General features: G+C 42.8%; 2 protein-coding genes across 4 annotated transcripts in view; one reads left to right on the forward strand and one right to left on the reverse strand.

Annotated features, from left to right (window-relative positions):
* HPS4 (HPS4 biogenesis of lysosomal organelles complex 3 subunit 2) overlaps positions 1-1,480 on the reverse strand; it is a 431,024-nt gene extending 429,544 nt beyond the window's left edge. Inside the window, exon 1 of one of the 2 annotated variants that reach the window (XM_085635656.1) lies at positions 1,382-1,480. The gene's annotated coding sequence lies outside the window, so the exon portion shown is untranslated. Of the gene's footprint in view, positions 1-1,274 lie in introns of both variants that reach the window. The other variant, XM_085635655.1, reaches the window with a different exon arrangement.
* SRRD (SRR1 domain containing) overlaps positions 502-18,592 on the forward strand; it is a 106,862-nt gene continuing 88,771 nt past the window's right edge. Inside the window, exons 1-2 of one of the 2 annotated variants that reach the window (XM_085635660.1) lie at positions 502-624; positions 18,015-18,108. The gene's annotated coding sequence lies outside the window, so the exon portion shown is untranslated. Of the gene's footprint in view, positions 625-1,830; positions 1,948-18,014; positions 18,109-18,592 lie in introns of those variants that run through there. The other variant, XM_085635659.1, reaches the window with a different exon arrangement.

Below are 18,592 nucleotides of genomic sequence, written 5' to 3' on the forward strand. Positions count from 1 at the left end.
ATTGTAACTCTCTCCGCGGCTGCTATCGCGCTACAAACTAAGTTTTCTAATGATTAAATAACGTTCATTGCCTCATCAGGTTCTCCATGAAAGTTGTGACTCATTGTATCATGCTCTTTTTGACTACTTCCTCGGAAATCTCTGTCATCTGACACTTGTTTGCACAAATGCACAGGAAAATGTGACTGTGATTGACAGCACAGGGCCTGAACAGACCCTGCTCTGTCAAGCACAGCGTGATGGTGAGCACCCGGCAATTATTCAAATGAGCCCTGCTGAATAGCTCAGCTGGGGCTCAGATCGGGGATACAGAAGTGGCACCTTGGCTGCCAGAGACACCTTCAACTCCGGCTCACTAGCACGCACAGCCAATAGCCCGACCTTTTCATGAGTACCGGTACTCGCCATGGCAGTAGAGAAGTGCCGGTACTCCGAGTGATACATCTAAGAAGTGCCGGTACTCCGTACCGGCCCATTTAAAGCACTGCTCATCTCTACAATGATGTTTCCTTGTGGACTGACAGTCAAGGATTCGTGCAAATCCGACATTCTGATTGTTTCGTTCAAACCAGGACCAACTTCCAGCCTAGACTGCTACGAGAACCTGCTAAACACAGACGGCAAGTAGGTCATTATTCTAGTCAGTATGTATGGTATGCAAGTTAAATGCCAAAAGGTTAACTGAAGTCAATCCTCTCAAGGAACTGCTATATGCCGGTGGATCGAACTGCAGGTTGGGCACAAAGCCGCAAAATCCAGTTTTCACTGTTGCTGCCTCTTCATAACTAAATCACGAGGTGGGCGGTCACTCCCCTACGGTTCAGTACGAGCTCAGGCATCAAACAAGCAAGTAACGTTTGCTCGGGAAGCAAGCTATTCCTCCCACTTACACCTGGTCAACTGATATGCATAAGACGGTTTTGCACGCATGTCTTCAGAGTTGTCAATAAAGCGGACGCGACACATCATCTGTTTCCTGAAGAGATAACTGATGCTACGGGACTTCCTTTAATGGGAGGTGACAGGCAAACTATGCATTACAATTCACACAGCCTATGTTTCTGCTTCGTGAACCCCTCTCAGTCCAAGAACCTCACTCTCGCACTTCAGATAATGTTATACACACGTGCGCGTGTTACCCTTCACGTCTTTCCTGTTGATAGCGCTTGCTTCAACTTTTCTCAAGCCTGCCCGCAGCCAATTAAACGCCCGTCTCCTTACCCGCAAATCTACTTTTGCTTTAAATTAGATGGGACTTTCATCCGTGCGCTTACCCCTCTCCGCCTACTGCTTCCCTTGCAGACTCGCTGTGCCCAGCCAGGCAGTCGCGGCTTCGCATCAATATAGCAAGTCTGTACACATCTTTAACATGAAATCCTACCTAGCCGCTTCTGCTCTCAATCCACACCCCTCGCTCCCCGGGTAAGATCTATCACAAGCCCTTCACGTGACCCCGCCCCTCCGCCTCGGGGAGCAATTCAACTCAACAGCAGCTAAACCAACTCGAAGCTTTTAGCGCTGCTGCCCACAAGGTGGCGACTAAGAGCATGAAAATGACCTGCTTCTTGGAGACCAAGAGCGTTCATCTTGACAAACAGCACTATTACCGCCATGTTTCAGTGTGCATGTTAACCTCGCTCAAGAATTTGAAAGCAAAGACTGTCTGCTACAGGAATCGTTCATCGGTCTTCGAATTTGTCTCTCATAACATGAAATGCTCGAATTTAAACCTACACATTAGTTTGAATGACTTCTTTCTGATGGAAAGAGCAGCAGACGTGCTGCTAAAATTAGTAAGAATCAAGGAGACTAGTGGGCTTGCCTGTGGTGGGGTGTGAGGTTCTTGGCAGGACCACCTTAACGTCCGGAAGTGTACAAAGTACGGAAAAAGAGGTTAGGGCGCTGTGTGCTCACCCGGAATTACAACAAATGCACTTCCGGAGTAAGGTAGGCGTGCAGCGGAGTCTCCAGTGCGGCTGACCGACTAGCGCTCTGCTTTTGCTGCAAGCACACAGCTAGGGAGAGAGAATATGTGTTTGATTAAATACGCTGTTTACGTTCTTCCGCTATATTCTGCAATTGGAATGATTATGCCACTATGCGGTGCAGAGTCAGGAATATCCCGAAATATTTAACTTTAGTTGCATATTTAAAGTGGTTTTCATTCATGTCCAATCTGTAGCCCTGCTTTACGAAACTATGCCACTTTATTCCTTAAAACGGCTCTGGTATAGTATTGTAGTTGGCATTTGTATTGTACGTCGATACCACTAAAGTGGCCCCGAAGCTGGTTTTATTACGTCTATGTGGGAGAACTGGTTTTAGAAACGTTATTGTGCCTGTGTGTTTTTTAAGGAACTGTTTTCTCTATGCTACTCTTTTCTATCTACCATTTGGCGTGAAATGACATTTTACGTAGACTGAAAACCGGGATATAATATAGAGGGTGCCTTGAAACATGTAACTGACAAGAAAAGCATATGTGCTTTAGCTGCTGTATGCCTGTAGTTATACACGCAGTCTTCACTTTTTAGGGAAGTACACTCATCCTAACTCGACACGGACGTGGGACATTGCATGACAAGTCGTGCATTCCCTCTGTTTCAAATGTCAACTTTCGCTTATTTGTTTCTCACCTAAAATTAATTTGCTGCCATTCGTGTTATGCAAGGAGGCATAGAAGAAAGAAACTGGATGAGGGCATGGGAGTTGCAAAGAAGAAAAATGCATTGGCAAATCCAATGATTTTCATTTTTAGGTCGAGCCAAGTGGCAGCGCGCATTCGCTGCTCGCTCTGCGAGACTGCTGTAGTAGAGTATGGGAGTGAAGCTGCGCCCCCTCTCCGCCCATATTTTTCATTGACTTGTGTTATTCTTTTTTTTTTTGTGTGCAAATGCTGACTTCGGATTAGTTAATAGGCTTGTTAGTCCCTCCTTAGTACTGCTTTGTCTTCATTTGTAACCTTCCATGGTTACTGGCCCCTTTACTTTGGTTGTTTCATGGGACCTGTTATTTAGTCTGTGAGCACAATTTACTTTATTGAGTTTCTCTTACTGCAGGCCGGACATGCGCTGCTTCAGCTGAAACCGCTTGTGTTTTTTTTTTAAGCAGCTCGGCCGCCCTGTAACACGGGTGCCTGCTTTCAATCACTTTAACACGTCATTATCTCATGTCTGTTTCAACCTCCGCCCCTCCCCCCAAGTAAAATAGATTTAGTAATGATTAGCGAATTAAGTCATGTGAATTCCAGGTAGCACATAATCCTGTGCTAATGGGATGAAGCTGACCACAGCACATCTGTGTTACATGTCATCTGTACTAAAGCCACCTGCCAGGGTTGTTTTCTAAAGCCTGTTTTATTGACAATGCCACCACCACCAGCTCCAATACCACACCACTACCACCTCAGCACCTCTCACTCACTAGTAATAGCAGGGCACTCTACGAGGCCGGAGCTGCAGCGAAGACCATCCCTCCTTCCATGCGTGCCTTAAAGGACAGCCTGCCCTGCACCAGGAGGTGAAGCCAGGCCCCTACTACAGCTGGAGTGTTTATTAGGCGAAAGGTAGCAATGACATTACGCAATGCCACACTGCACACTCAAATCACGGAGAGGGCAGGAAATAGCCCCCCCTCCCCCCGCACTTCGTCCTAAGCCGCATCAGAGTAATCACAGATCAAAAGGTGTTGGAGCGCTTTGTTAGTGTTTATAGCTCAGATCATATGTAACTCTCACTTCACACACTTTGTGTCCGTGTAATTTAAAACACTTACACATCTTCACTGCAGTATTTATCACTTCTTTGAAGACGTTGCAGGCCGGTCTCTTACTCTGATATTTACAATCTAACAATCAGTCGAGAAGTCTCTTTATTGCAATGCAATAGGTCTTGCATTTGTGAGAGTTTAAGCTATTAGTATTGTGAATGACAATGCCTCTTATTTATGTTTTAAAACTCAAAACATAAATAAAAGGCATTTTCATTTACAATGCCAATAGCTCAAACTCGCATGAATGCGAGACCTATTGCATTGCAAATGCTTGTTTTAATTGCATGCATGCCACAAAAAGAAAACAACATGGTGCCCAAAAATGGTTGCCATATGATTGTATTATTCCCAGAAAGTACCCCTTTGGGAACAGAGCTTTGTTGAACTACCACCTATACATAGGTTAAATTATAGATGACAAAAGAACTTTCAAGCAGACCAGTGTATGATCTGAGAAACAGTTGGGTACATTGGAAGCAGGAGCCCTTGACAGAGAATCTAAAATAGGAAAATAAATCTATTCTTGAAGCTGTCTGAAACAGAGTAGATAAAAACGTATACTACCTTTGATCAAGGTCCAGCACACGCCAGGGATCAGACAAGCCCATCTCGACCTGTAGTCTATTTCTGGCTCACGTCACTTAGCGTTGTCTGTGTATCCCCTTGGGTTGCTCAAGTCCATCTCAGAAATTTGGCAAAAATTAAGAATACTATCCGAAAATAATGTTCTTGTACAATGTAGTATTGTGTCTATGAATGAGAATGGATTGAACGATGAAAGGATGAGCTGAAGCGACTTACATTGGGGTCATTTCAATTAATGCAGCATTCTGCCACCTCTGCAACTCAAAGGTGGGGATAGCAATATTAGCTAGCAAAAGGTTTAGGGGCGATATTAATAAAACACTAACGGATAAAATAGGAAGATGGGTCATTGTAGAGATTTTAATTGATCAAGTGCCAATTACATTAGTCTCACCATATGTGTCTGTCCTTGATGAACCAGCTTCCATTTATGACCTGATTTATTTTTTACTTAGCCCAAATTTATAACCGTTCATAGTGATCAGATGTTAGTCTCATATTTAGCACTTAGTAAATTATCCCTGATAGCCCCTCTAAGCATAGTACCTCTCTCTCCAGCATCATCTCTCTCTCTTCTACCCAGCCAACATTTTTGAACAAGACTTTGTCTTCCGGAAACTGTATTTTTCAACCAAGGCAGCAGTTCTATATGGTAACTGATGCCTTTCCCCAACCCATTCCGCTCTTCCTGTGGCCCAGACCACTAATCCACTGTCTCCCCCAGTCGGCACCCTTGTGACTTCTCCACCCTTCGCATAGGTGACCCACTGCACCCTTCGCCTTCCGAGTGTTGTGACTGCACTCCCAAAACCATGCCTCCAGCTTCCTCACTCCCCTACAGAACTAAATATCTATGTCAGAAACAATGCCCCACCTTGTAACAAATGTTTCAAGCATTTTCTATGTTTTTCTCTCTTTAAAAAAAAAAAATATATATTTCAATTTTTTATAAAGTTTGTTATGACCGGTACAGAGATGCATACAGCCTCTGGATCGCCCTGTAACTCAACCACAGCACTGGGTGTGGCCACCGTCACCCCAGGGCCCCCCACCATGATAGGCCTAGTTACCTACACCTTGCTGATTCCAAGACCTCCCCCAGATCAAGCAAGAACAGGTCCATTCCCACTCTGGACAGGTGTCAGGGCAGCAGAAAAAAGAGGGCGACCAGTGGGTGGGAGAGGTATAAGTACCTCGCCCCCCTCCTGTCCGGAAGTGACGCGGGCATGGGGACCCTCGAGGGTCCCAAAACACTGGGCGGCTGACTCGTGTGCCATCCTGTGGCACTTAGGGGGGGTCACCCTCTTTGGAGGGCCCCCTTCGTGGGCCGGGGTCAGCCCTGCATTCTTTTTGGTTTGCCTAGCGGAGGTGACGCTAGACATGAGAACTCAACGAGGCAATTAACAGAATACGCTACCCCTCCACTTTTTCTTTTTTCTCTTTCTGCTGTTATTCACAGTAGAAGGTAGTTTCCATTGTCTATTAATTATAAATGACAATTAATTTTAGTAGTGGTATTTTTGTAATTCTGATTAAGCCTATGTCACATGGCATCATAAGATATTGTTTTTGATACATTTATGTTGCTTTTCACAGCCCTGAGGAAGCCCGCTGTCGGGCGAAACGCGTTGGCTGTATTGCTGCTGCTGTTCAACTTGCAACAATAAAAGAACCTATTTTGTATTAGTGAAAAAACTTGGACTCTAAAACATTATATACAATTTTTACAGTTTGAAGTGTTGCCTCTCTGTGTATGATCTTTATGTGTTAGATGTGTATGGTCCTAAGGCAGTGGACCAAACAGGTGAGCAACCGGAAATCTAACAAATTATTTACATCTTGTGTATAGGAAGGTAGTGCAGCTGTTGCTTTCCCTAACTGTCTACTTTGCTGTATAGATTCCAAGACCTCCCCCCAGATCAAGCAAGAACCGGTCCATTCCCTCTCTGGACAGGTGTCAGGGCAGCAGAACAAAGAGGGCGACCAGTGGGCGGGAGAGGTATAAGTATCTCGCCCCCTCCTGCCCGGAAGTGACGCGGGCATGGGGACCCTCGAGGGTCCCAAAACACTGGGCTTCTGACTCGTGTGCCATCCTGTGGCACTTAGGGGGGGGGGGGGGGGGCACCCTCTTTGGAGGGCCACCTTCGTGGGCCGGGGTCAGCCCTGCATTCTTTTTGGTTTGCCTAGCGGAGGCAACGCTAGACATAAGAACTCAACGAGGCAATTAACAGAATACGCTACCCCTCCACTTTTTTGAAAAACTTCCATAGTTTCTGTGCTGGAGATGCAAGAGGAGAATGGAGAAAGGAGAGTCGAGAAGGGGATATGGGGCACTTCTTTAGTGTGTGTACTGGGCTGAGAGAATTCACAGTGTGCAAGTAAGACGTTGAGTTGCCATTCTAAAAATTGAAGTAATGTTTCATTTGTAGAACTCTGCATACTTATTTCTTTACTTTATGCGCTGGGATGTTGAGGCTAGAGCTTGCTATGGGGTTCAACAACAGAGACTTATACCAGGCTAGAGACGTGTGACTAAAGGGACTGAAGAAGGCAAGCTGGATTTGGCTGACTTGGGTTGATATAAGACTGTGGGGCAGGGATCTAATCTGGACAAAACAAACGATCAGAGATGAGGAAGGAGGAGCATGTTCCCTGTGTGTATGGCGCAGGGTGGCTCTCAGAGTGGCTAGGCCAGCTAGTTGACAGATTTGCTGGTTACCAAGATGAATCTAAGGGCCACAAATGCCGAAGAGTTAAAAGGCCTCCCCACTACCAAGGAGCGGGTCAGGCTACCTGCAGAGGAACATAATCAGGAAATCATTCTCAGCCAAGAACCTTTCATCGATAAAAGCTGAATTACTACCTCCTGAGGGATCGGGGAGTCTGGGCAAGGGAGAATGCAAGGGTGCCTGTGGGGACGGGATTGACAATGACGATGTCAGGTCATAACGGCACACACCAGCTTGAGAAGTCCACCACAGAGCTAGAGATGGTCTCACCACTGGGCCTAGGAATCCCTGGAAGGGGAGAACCCGCAGGGATGAGACCAGAAACTGCTCAAGGGAATCCTACGATATGTTATGTTAATTTATTTTATAAAGGGCAGCGTTTACCCGGAGGTGTCTTGACGCTAGCTCATTGAAAATCTGCTTACTTTGTTAGCTTCAACACAACCTTTAAATACAGTTAAACAGGCAGGTTTCTAAGGCTTTCGTAAAGGCCAAAAGATTTTTAATTGTTTTTAAATGTATGTGAAGGTTATTTCATGAATTTGATTCATTGAGGCTGAAACTTTCTGCCTCCCCACGAGGTGTGCTTGTGTTTAGGAATCAAGACATTGTGTGCTGTGGAGGACGTCTGAGTTCTTGATAGCTTGTACCAATTCTTCCAGAGTTTTATATGGTGCGAACTTGACCCAAAGGTATCAGAGCGCTTTACATGAGCACCAATTGCGTTACATAAAAACACATTCATTTTTGTTAGGTACAGGGAGATTAAGTGATTTGCCCAGAATCACAGGATGTTGAACGTCATTGCCGAGACTCGAACCCCGTTCCCCAGATTTGAGATCGACTGCCCTAGCCGTTAGGCCACTTCCATTCCCCAAGAATTTATTCTTCAAAAATTGAGGGCCCATTCCATGCAATGCTTTAATCACTATACAGGCCGACTTACAAATCACTCACTGTCTTATTGGCAACCAATGAAGCTTTTTGAGAGCGCCTGCTAGAGATTTACATTTGGGAATGCCCAATAGAAGTCGAGCAGCTGCGTTTTGCATGGTCTGGAGTTTGTTGATATGTTTCTGTTGTAAATTGGAATAGAGGCTGTTACAGTAGTCAAGTTTCGAAAGCAACATCAGAGTGACTACTATTTTTTGCAAAGAAGGAGGCAGAAAAGGCAGGACTTTTTGATGGTTTTAATGGTGTAGAAAACTGAGTAGGAGACCACATTTTCCTGTTCTTTGTAACCGAGTCTCTCATCGATAATCACTCCCAGGTTAATTTGACAGGAATTGGGGAGATACCTAATTCTGAGGGCCACCACAAATGGGACAAAACAAGGGTGATTTTTCGAAAGTGATAATCTCTGTTTTATGCAAGTTCAATTTTAGGCAATTAGTTGCCATCCGTGTATTGACTGTTGGCATACATTCTCTGAATCTCGAGTCCGTGTCGAGATCACTCTCCGTTAGCGAGACCACAATCTGTGTATCACCTGTATAGGAGGTTGCAGGTGGGATTAAAACAAATGATTAACTGGGGTCCAGCAACCCCTAATTATGCAGGCAGGCTCCCCTGCTGCATGATCTACTGGTAAAGCAAATGTAATTAAAATAAATGTGCCAACAGAAACCATAAAATGGGTATTTAACCCTTCCAAGATGGCGCCCATACTTAGGAGCCAGGCACCTCCTGAAATAGCAGCACAAGGCCTCTTACAAGGAAATCAAAATGGGCGTTCCTCTTGAATGCAGAGACAAGTTCAGCTTGATGGATAAATGGGAGCCTTCAGTGGAAGGCACCGCAGTTGGCCAAGCCCAGACCCAATCCTAAAGCCTTGCAAGTGGAACAGAAGGTGGATGTATCAAGGTTTATTCTGTGTTCAGCAACAGGGCATCAAAGAGTGGGCCAACAGGCCGAAATAAAGAAATCAGTTCTCAGGATGTGTGCAGTGCTGTCATAAATAAGGGGATGACTGACCCCAGTTGGGCTGAGAATGTGTGAGGGGATGAGAATACAGGAGTTCTCAATCTATAGCGAACAGATCTAGGGGGTACTCGTATGTGACAAAACTCAGTCAACACAGAGACTCGGTATTGCATTATTAGGAAATGTCAGTGATCAAAATGCTTAAGTGTCTCAAACATCCCAAGCACCTCAGTTACATTAAGTACCTCAAATACCTTGAGTTTCCACTTTGGTGCCTGATCTGACCAACAAGGCATTGGACTCAGCCAATTCAGACGAAACTATCACTCATGCGGCTGTAAAACCTTACGGCGTTAAAATTGATTTATTGTTAACTACCATACTGGGAAAAATACAGGAGATGAAACAAAACCAAAGCTCTCTCGCCTCTACAATGGGTGTCAAAATGGAAGCAATTGACAGGAAAATAGATACTTACTCTGCCCATTTGGAGCAAGTGAAAACATGGGTCTCTGTTTTAGAAGATACCCAGGGTGAACTTGTCAGCCAACATCTCTCATGCTAAGGATATCAAGACCATCAAGTTTCAGTTGAATCAGGAGAATTAGAGGTTTGTGTTAGTACCCGAAAGGAAAGAACTGGCATCTTTTGCCAGCAGAAGTTATGGAGAACTTCACTGTAACTCATCCTTTCGGAATCTAAAGAGGATCTCACTATCATGAGGGCACATTGTGTCCCATTTATGGATTATACAAACGCGGGACATCTGCGTACAATACTGGTGAATTTTGGAGATTTTAAAAATGCATGGATTCCTGTATTCTCTCTTTATTGTTCCATGGTTGTGACCTTTGTATTACTAGTCTAGAGGCTAGCATTATGCATTACTCTTTCTTTAATGCAGCTCTGCAGCACTGTCAAGTTAAACATGACATTGTAAATAAAGCAAATTCCAGAATTAGACTACACTGTCTCTATTTCATCCCCTAGGTATAAAATTATCTTCCTCATCACTCAAATGCTGCTCCAGTGAGTTAGTATTCAGATAATTCTGTGTGTTTTTAATCTTTAGAAGTGTGTGTGTATAGGTTTTGCACATAGGCAGGTTCATTATATTTATTTTCATAGCTCACTTAATGGTCTAATTATATAATTTGGCAACCCCCTTTATATTTTACATTTCAGTGGTAAAAATAACATGATATTGTTTTTCATTTGGGTGTGAAGCCATTTACCAGGTTGCGCTGAGCTCCAATCGGAAAATATGGCTCATGAAGGGCCTGTGTTGAAATTTGAGGCAAGCCATTTGGCTTTTTTATTGCACGATGATTCTGACTGTCTCAAGTCAGTACATCAGCGCATAAGCTTGTACGCAATGTCAGGGGGCCATTTTGGTTAGGGCAATCAGCCCTAAAGGGAAATGTAGGTGCACTTGCGCTTTATTGAAGCCCAAGCCACCGCTAGGCTCGTATTAAGGCATGAGAGTATCTACATGGTGTCAGTTACCCATCAAGTAAGTTAGGACGATAATATTTGAAGACCATTAGCTATATTTAGAAAAATACTGGTCTAGATAAATATTTTGGGTTCTCATACTAAAGAAGGGTTAGGATATTTTAGAGATTATAGCAAGTGAGTCTGAGGACCACTCTGGAATTTCCTGAGAGAATTGTGAATCGGGGATTTCTTAAGCAAAATGATTCAGACCGAGATAAAGGCACCTATAAAGGATGTTGTTCAATTTGTTTTAGGGAACAGAGGAAAGGACAAAAACGTAGACAATGAGTTTTGAACTGTGTCTGAGCATATAAGAAAGAGTAAGCGTTTGCACTAGTCGAAATATATAGTGATGAAGCCCAAGAGCAGAAACAATGAGTTTGTTTTTTATGACACTTGTGTGAAAGGTGTCGTAACTGACACAAACGAGAAGGTTTTTCCTTGCAGCACCTAAAAGATTTTGAAGATGGATGATGGAGAGGAAGAGTTTGGTTCTTATCAGGGAGAAGTAGATGGGCAGCTACTCGAATATATTGAGGATTAAGATTTGAATGAGGCACTGTGTGATGATAGCGTAGGAACCTTCTCACCTAAGTCAGTGGCAAAGGATACTTTAGGGGATGACATGTCCGCCCAGTATGGCTGGAGACACCCAAAGAGGGCATACCGGTGGCCTTTAGAACATCATGGGGATTTTTATTAACAAATGGATTAGAAAACCTTAGAAAAGTAAGATGAGAAGGTTATTTATACTCCAAATATGGATGTAGAGTTAACTTAATTTTCGTTCAAGTTGGGAAGAGATCCGTGCAAAGGTTTGGAAAAATCTCTGAAACAGTGACAGAATAGACTTTTAGACATTCCAGTAAAGCTGTCACTTATTGTGGATAAGGCATAGGTTGCCCTTTTCAAGGGTATATGTGTTGATTTAAATTTATTGAGAGGTTGGAACCAAAGAGCAGTTTACTTTTTAGGCGGTGCTAAGACTGGCATCGTTGCCGCGAGAGGGAGGGAGATTTTAATGAAAATAAATCCAAAATTACGTGACATGGCTGGTAGAGAGGCTATTGAAAATGCAAAAGGTTATCTTTTTGGAAAGAGTCTTCAAAATGGCCTGGGGAAATATGTTATTAGTTTTACAACTCTTGATAAAGCTCAAAACAATTTGAGAAAATAATTTGAGTAAGTGTTTTTGGTATGGTCGGCAGAATGGGACTGTCTTCTGGCTGAGGATGGCAAAGGTCGCAATGTACGTTTAAGTGTAGTTGCTCAGGAAGAGGTTTCCAAAGCACATCAGGATTCGTCCCACAAAAGGGGAAATTAGAAAGGAAAAGAAGAAAACTTTCCAGAGGTCTCCGGGGTGATGATTTCTGTTTCTTCACCAGATGGGTCAGATAAAGATGGAAGGATTTTGCACACATATGTGGTAATCTGACCCAGGATCCTAAGGGTGCTAAAAACTGTGCAAGGTTTAGAGCGAGAGTTTGTGGAAATACATGTACAAGAGAAATATCCAAGCTAATTTCTTTCACATCAAAATCAAATGTTGATAATGAATTCCGAGATCAGGTAAATGTTAGAGAATGGGGCAGCAAGAACTGTGACACACACGTTCAGAATGTATGCGTGAACAGTATTTTTAGTAGAGAAGAAAGAAAAGGAATGGAGGCGAGTATTCAATCTAAGGGAACTAAACAGGTATTTTGTTTACACGCATTTCAAGATGGAAGGTATCCATCAATTAAGAAATATGTTATGGGAATTTGATTGGCTTTTAAAACTAGACCTGAAAGACACATATTTAACAAATCCCAATGAAAAACAGCATGTAGTCATTCCTCCGATTCTGGCAAAGTGGGCAGTTGTACCAGTTTAGATGTTTAGCGTTCAGAATGTCATCTTCTCCATGGTTTTACCAAGATGTTATGACCAGTGGTGGCATATTTAAGAGAAAGAAGAATACGTATAGTGATTTATTTGGATGACATTTTTATAATATTTCAGTGTGCAGAGGAGGTGAAAGAGCAGTTGATCATGATAATGAGTTTGTTGGCGAGTCTTGGTTTCATTATTAGCCAAGACAAATAATTATGATTCCTTCAAGGTTAATAGAGTTTCTAGGTTGTCAAATAGACACTATTCAGTCAAGACTTATTAGCGGGCAAGAATATGAGATGCTCAAGGATGGCATAAGACATCTTGTTGAAGGAAGATTTGACATTGAAAGATTTGCCCTGTATGACAGGATTGCTCTTGTTCTCAATTGAGGTGATTTTTGCGGGTCCTTTGTGCTATCAAGCACCTCAGACAGAGAGGGCAGAGGCCTTAAGAACCGACTTGTCATATGACAAGAAGGGATTTATGTCACCGCAAACAAAGGAAGAGTTAGTTTAGCGGTTGGAAAATTTGGAGTCATGGAATGTCATGCAATCTTTGGGAGTGCACCAGACTTCGTATGAGTAACAGATGCAAGTTTGCATGGTTGAGAAACACAGTTGGACCATTCAGAGATAGGTGGTCGTTGGTCAGAGTAGGCTCTGAAGAGTTTTTTTTTCAGTACAATCAGCTTTATTCGACAATTAGTCATAGAAGCACATAACATTTAACAATACAGCATTAAATAATCAGATATAAAAACAATTGCAATCAAGTATGAGAGCCGAAACTTTGCAGCATACAAGAATACATTTTCTTATTAAAAGAACAGGTTTAGTCCTCCAAAGGATTAAGTATAAATTGGGTGCAAACATGAGTTAGATAAACCCAAAAGGGAAGTACTAAATTACACAACCTTATGTAAAATCACATCCTTATAAAATATAAAAATAACAGGAACAATTATCCCTATCCATAAGGGCTCGCACTGGCAATATACATTTAACATGATCCTTCTCTTAGAAATTACAGCAGAATAGCCTAGAACAACAATTGGGCTTTTGCCAAACAGTGGCTCTCAAATAAAAAACTGTCTCTTGTCAAAAAAGTAGCTATCATGGCAAAAAACAAAGATTCAACTTGCCCCCATTAATGCTTCTCCAAACGTGCACTAACATTGTTTGTGCAGACACATTTGGACCGCCAGATCCAGGCTGCCTGGAGATACCTAGCAACCGCGTAGCACCAAGAGTCATACTCCGTGGCAGTAGCAATTTTTCTTTTGTGGAGTGTACGCTGGGCAGAAAAATAAGAAATGAGGATATCCTTGAGTGGGCCCTTACACGCCAGGCACTCACTGCCCTTATATTTCAAATTTGCCCAATTTGCATAGAAAGCCATAATAGGTAGGGACTTATCTAAATTGCAAAATAAATTTCCTGGCTAAGGGAGGAGTGATCTCATCAATTGTACCCTCATAGCGGGAGATTAAATTAAACTCCCAAAAGTCAAGGGTCAAGGTACCTCTACTGCTACCAATTGCTTTTTCATATACACACTGCCAGTAGGCAAATTTAATAACCATATTGGAGCCAGGGGTAAGATCCTCTGGTATTGTGCACAAACTTTCTAGATCCAGCTTCCTGAACGTGGACTTGATGAACTTCAGCCAGGGCATAGACTGGATACCAGGTTGGGCTAATAGATCCTTAAGGAGAGTTCTGTAGGCTCCTTGGGTGGGTGAGGTCCGAATCCTATGCCAGTTCAGTAGGATCTAAGCTTAGCTATCCAAGTAACTTTCTTGAGTACGAGATGAAAATACAATGGAATCAGCGGCATACTCTTTGGGAGTGTGAATAGCTCCCTAATGAAATTGTTCTCTGTATGTAATAGAATACTACAATTAACATGGCCCCATTTCTCCGCTCCATATAGTGATGCCCCCGGGGCCTTTACATGTAGATCTTGATCGCCGGGACAAAGATTTGTTGAAAAGCTTTAACAATCGAGACATGTGGTTTATTAATGTGCAATCAGCTTTATGGACCTGCAGGGACCAATCTAGGCTAGGTCTAAGCCTTAGCCCTAAATATTCAAAATTGGATACCTGCTCGATTGGATCCACATTGACAACTAGTGTGCACTTATTACCTTTTATCACTAGCAGGTTTAAAGACCATACATTTTGTTTTTGCACTATTAATTTCTAGTCCCCGCTCATTACAGAAAGTATTAAAATTGTCTAACAGCTGCTGTAGGCCTTTTAATGACTTAGGGCCTCATGTAGGTAGCCGAATACCGGTCGGTAACGGCCGATTTTCGGTAATTATACCGTTACCGACCGGTATTTTGGCTTTTGAGATGTAGGGGGCTCATTTCTGCATTCGGTAATTTACCGAATCGGTAAAATTACCGAATCGGTAATTTTACCGATTCGGTAAATTCCGAATACAGAAATGAGATGTAGGGGGAGTGTGTGTGTGTGTGTTTTGGAGTCGGTATTTACCACCAACTATTAGTTGGTGGTAAATAATGAATGGATGTGTTTAAGCGTTTTAAAGCGCTTAGACGTGTGCAATGTGGCAGACATACATGCCCTTAGGGCATGTATGTGTGCCACATGTGCACACATGGCCGTCTCAGGGGTGCAACAGGGTGTCAATGTGACACCCTGCCACCCTTGCATGTGTTCCCCTAATTACCGAATCGTTATTTACCGATTCGGTAATGAGGCATACCTTCCCATCAATGGGAAGGTATGCCTCATTACCGAATCGGTAAATACCGATTCGGTAATTATCGACTTTTACCGAATCGGTAAATAATACCGACTCATTACCTACATATCATTTACCACTTCATAAATACCGAATCGGTAAAATTCGGTATTTATGAAGTGGTAAATGGGTCCCTACCTACATATGGCCCTTAGAGAGATCAGGAGGGTGCCGTCCTCAAAAAGCAGAGCAGGCACTCTCCTGTCCTACACCCTTGGGGCATCACATCCATCCCTATTTAACCTTTTCACAGCATCATTGATAAACCAAGAAAGCAGGATGGGTGCCAATACGCATCCCTGTCTAACTGCATGCCTGATGCTTTGGTGAGCCCCCCATTCTCCCCCAATCCTATCTAATGTTGTCCATAGCAGGGCCCGTGGTACCTAATCAAAGGCTGCATGTAGATCGACAGAATGGCATCCCTTGTTAACCATCGCAGCCTTGCAAAAGTGTCAAAGGAAAAACCTGGTCTACTGTACTAATTCCACCTCTAAATCCTGTCTGGAACTCTTGATAGCACATCATTTTCCAAAATCCAATCTGCAAGGTACTTCAGGATTTGTTTGCAGAACATTTTCTCTGTAGCATCTATTAAACTAATTGGTCTATAATTACTAGGGGCACTATGCTGGGCTTTCTTGTAAATTAGAATAATTTCCACGAAATGCCATGACAGAGGAATCTGCATATCCTTTACAACGCCATTTGTGAGATGGTTCATATAGGGGCCTAGACACCTAAATGCAATTTTAAAAAGCTGATTCGAGATTTGATCCGGCCCTGGTGTTTTCTCTAATAAAAAGGAGCTAATTGCCTTCTCAGTCGCCTGCTGGGTTACTTCTAGATTGTTGATGTTGTTAAGTTTTGCTGCTGGGGTCATCGTTGACCAACACCATGCCATCCATACAGGAGTATAATTTATTAAAGTGGGATAACCATTCCTGTGGTTGTACAAAGGACTCCACAGATCTTTTATCACCATTAGATCTCAATGCCAAATTGCCCAGAATTGAACATTGTATTTGGACGACAATGTGTGGGACAGCTCATCCCAGAGGGAGTTCTCCCACTTCTTTTTTGGATTCAATCTTGTAGTTTGCTCTGTATAACACAAGTTGCAACCTATGCTTGGTCTTGGCAGCTAACAGTAATTGAGTTTTGGCAGCCCTACATGTCTTTGTATACCATGGTGTTTCTTTCTGGCTCTTGCGTGAGTGCTTAAAGTCATGCACCAAGAACGCCCTTTCAAAGAGGGCCTCATGGGATATGGCCAGAAACAACCCTCTCTCTCTTGCGGGGCAAGGTTATTCAATATCGCTACCTCTTCTTTGGACATGTTGTTCACCACCTCCACTGCTTCTGGGTGCTTTCTGACTTTCCTGTCTGAGCATGGCCCTGGATAAGCGTTGTATTTGTAAGGGAGCCCAGCAAAGTCAAACTAAGGGTGTTATGATCACTAGCCACCCTTTCCACAGTTTCTATGTCTTGGACATATTTCCAGCTCTTCAGACTAATTAAAAATAATCAATAAGGCTGGTGTTCCGTGGCCTGTTGAAGGTGAATTTACCTTCAGCATCAGATGGAGTACGGCCATTTGTAGTTCTTAAATCAAAATTTAAAGTTATTACAAATATCTGGGCTGCCCCTGGGGACCATTTACCGGGAGGAAGATCTATGGATGGACTCTCCAATCTTTATCTAACTCCGCTAATAAGTCAGGGTCCAGTGAAACAGTTGGCATTCAAGTCACCTGCTAAACAAGCTCTCCTCCACTCCTATGCACAATCAAAAATTCCTTTAGGATACTAAGCATTCCAGTTCCTTCTGTCCTCTCCACAACCTGATTATAGACATACATCAACACCAAGTAGTTGCCAAAATTAAAAACTACTCAAACGCCTGACACATCCGGGGAATCAACAGGTAGGGTCTTGATTGAGCACTGCAAATCTGTCCACAACCATATTGCTAGGCCTCCCGTTGGCCGTCTACTAAGGGATTCAAATGCCGGGTGTAAAAGGTGGTGTTACCCTTTCCTATCAGTGGGTGCTAAGCTCCGTGTCTCCTGGAAGAGACAAATATCGGAGTCATCTATAAACTGACCTCAATCTGAGTCCCTCAGTTTAGTGCCTATTCCAGCTACGTTGCAGGACAGATTTTTTAGTAATTTCCTATCGTGCTCCACAGACACCACGTGTATGGGGTTCCTCCTCCCTTCACAGGTTGTTTCCGACCTACCAGAAGACACCGCATGCCCATCTTCACCACTATATGCCCCAACAGTGTGCATTATAGAATTTGCTGAGCTGCACTGCACTACCAGTGTCTTAACGTACATAGTTCCCAAGTACTTTTCTTCTTGGGAACCTGGCCTTTTCACAGGGCTGCTTCCAAGGCTAGTCCCTATGGAAGATTTATCCAGTCAATCTCTCCTAAACTGCTTGATCCACCTTGGTTGTGTGGGCCACTTGTGGAAACATGCTGGATACCATAATCATCCCTATACCTAATCTGAATCTGAGTGGCGGCGTTACAAATCCTGCGGGCATCCATCGATAACATTGAAAAACAAGGAGAGGGGCTCATTAAAGTCCAAAGGGACAGAGCACCAAAAACTCATTTTTGAGTCGGAACGCTCCTAATGGGATGTTGGAAATTCTATGCTCTACTTTTGGATAGAAGGAGTCAAATTGATGCATTGTCTATACTAAGATTGTGTGTTCTTTACCCTGATTTGTGTTTTAGTATTGATTCTCCAATTTTTTGGAGTATTAAGATATACTGCACATATGAGACATCTGTATTGTGTATGATTTTTTCTGTTTTTAATATCCATAATTATGTTTTATGTTAGGAATGATCATTAACCTTGACTAACGGAGGAAAAGTATTGCCAGTCCTGAAGAAGGTGGTTTTTATGATTCCATACCACCGAAACGCGTCGACGCGTGAGTACTAGGTTTAAATTGTTTTGGGACAAAAAACTTTAGAAATTAGGATGAATTACTCCCAGTTCTCTTTTTGTCCACATAGGTTACGAATTAACAATGCCGAGACACAATCTTGGTGTCAGTTGTTGCCTTTCCTTCTATATGATGTCTAATTGTCATTTGTGTATGAGATATTGAATCATTTTTTATTGTTTTAATGATGCATTTTTCTTGTGTATATTGATATGCTCTTTCATGTAAATTGTGTTTATGATATCACTTCTTTGTATCACCCATTGCTGTAATGGGACTTTTAATGTGTTTATAAACTCAATGTGATAGTTTTAATAAATGAAATTCTCCTTAGTGTAAACTTTCTCACATCTCATCTGGAGTGGTTTGCAGAGTGTGACAGTTTGGAGTTGATGAATCGGACTGAATGGTGTAAGTGGGTAATTTAAGTTAAATTTGTTTAATTATTCCAAAGAGAAACACCTTTTTA

The sequence above is a fragment of the Triturus cristatus genome, chromosome 11, assembly GCF_964204655.1.
Source record: "Triturus cristatus chromosome 11, aTriCri1.1, whole genome shotgun sequence".
In the NCBI taxonomy this organism is placed as follows: Eukaryota; Metazoa; Chordata; class Amphibia; order Caudata; family Salamandridae; genus Triturus; species Triturus cristatus.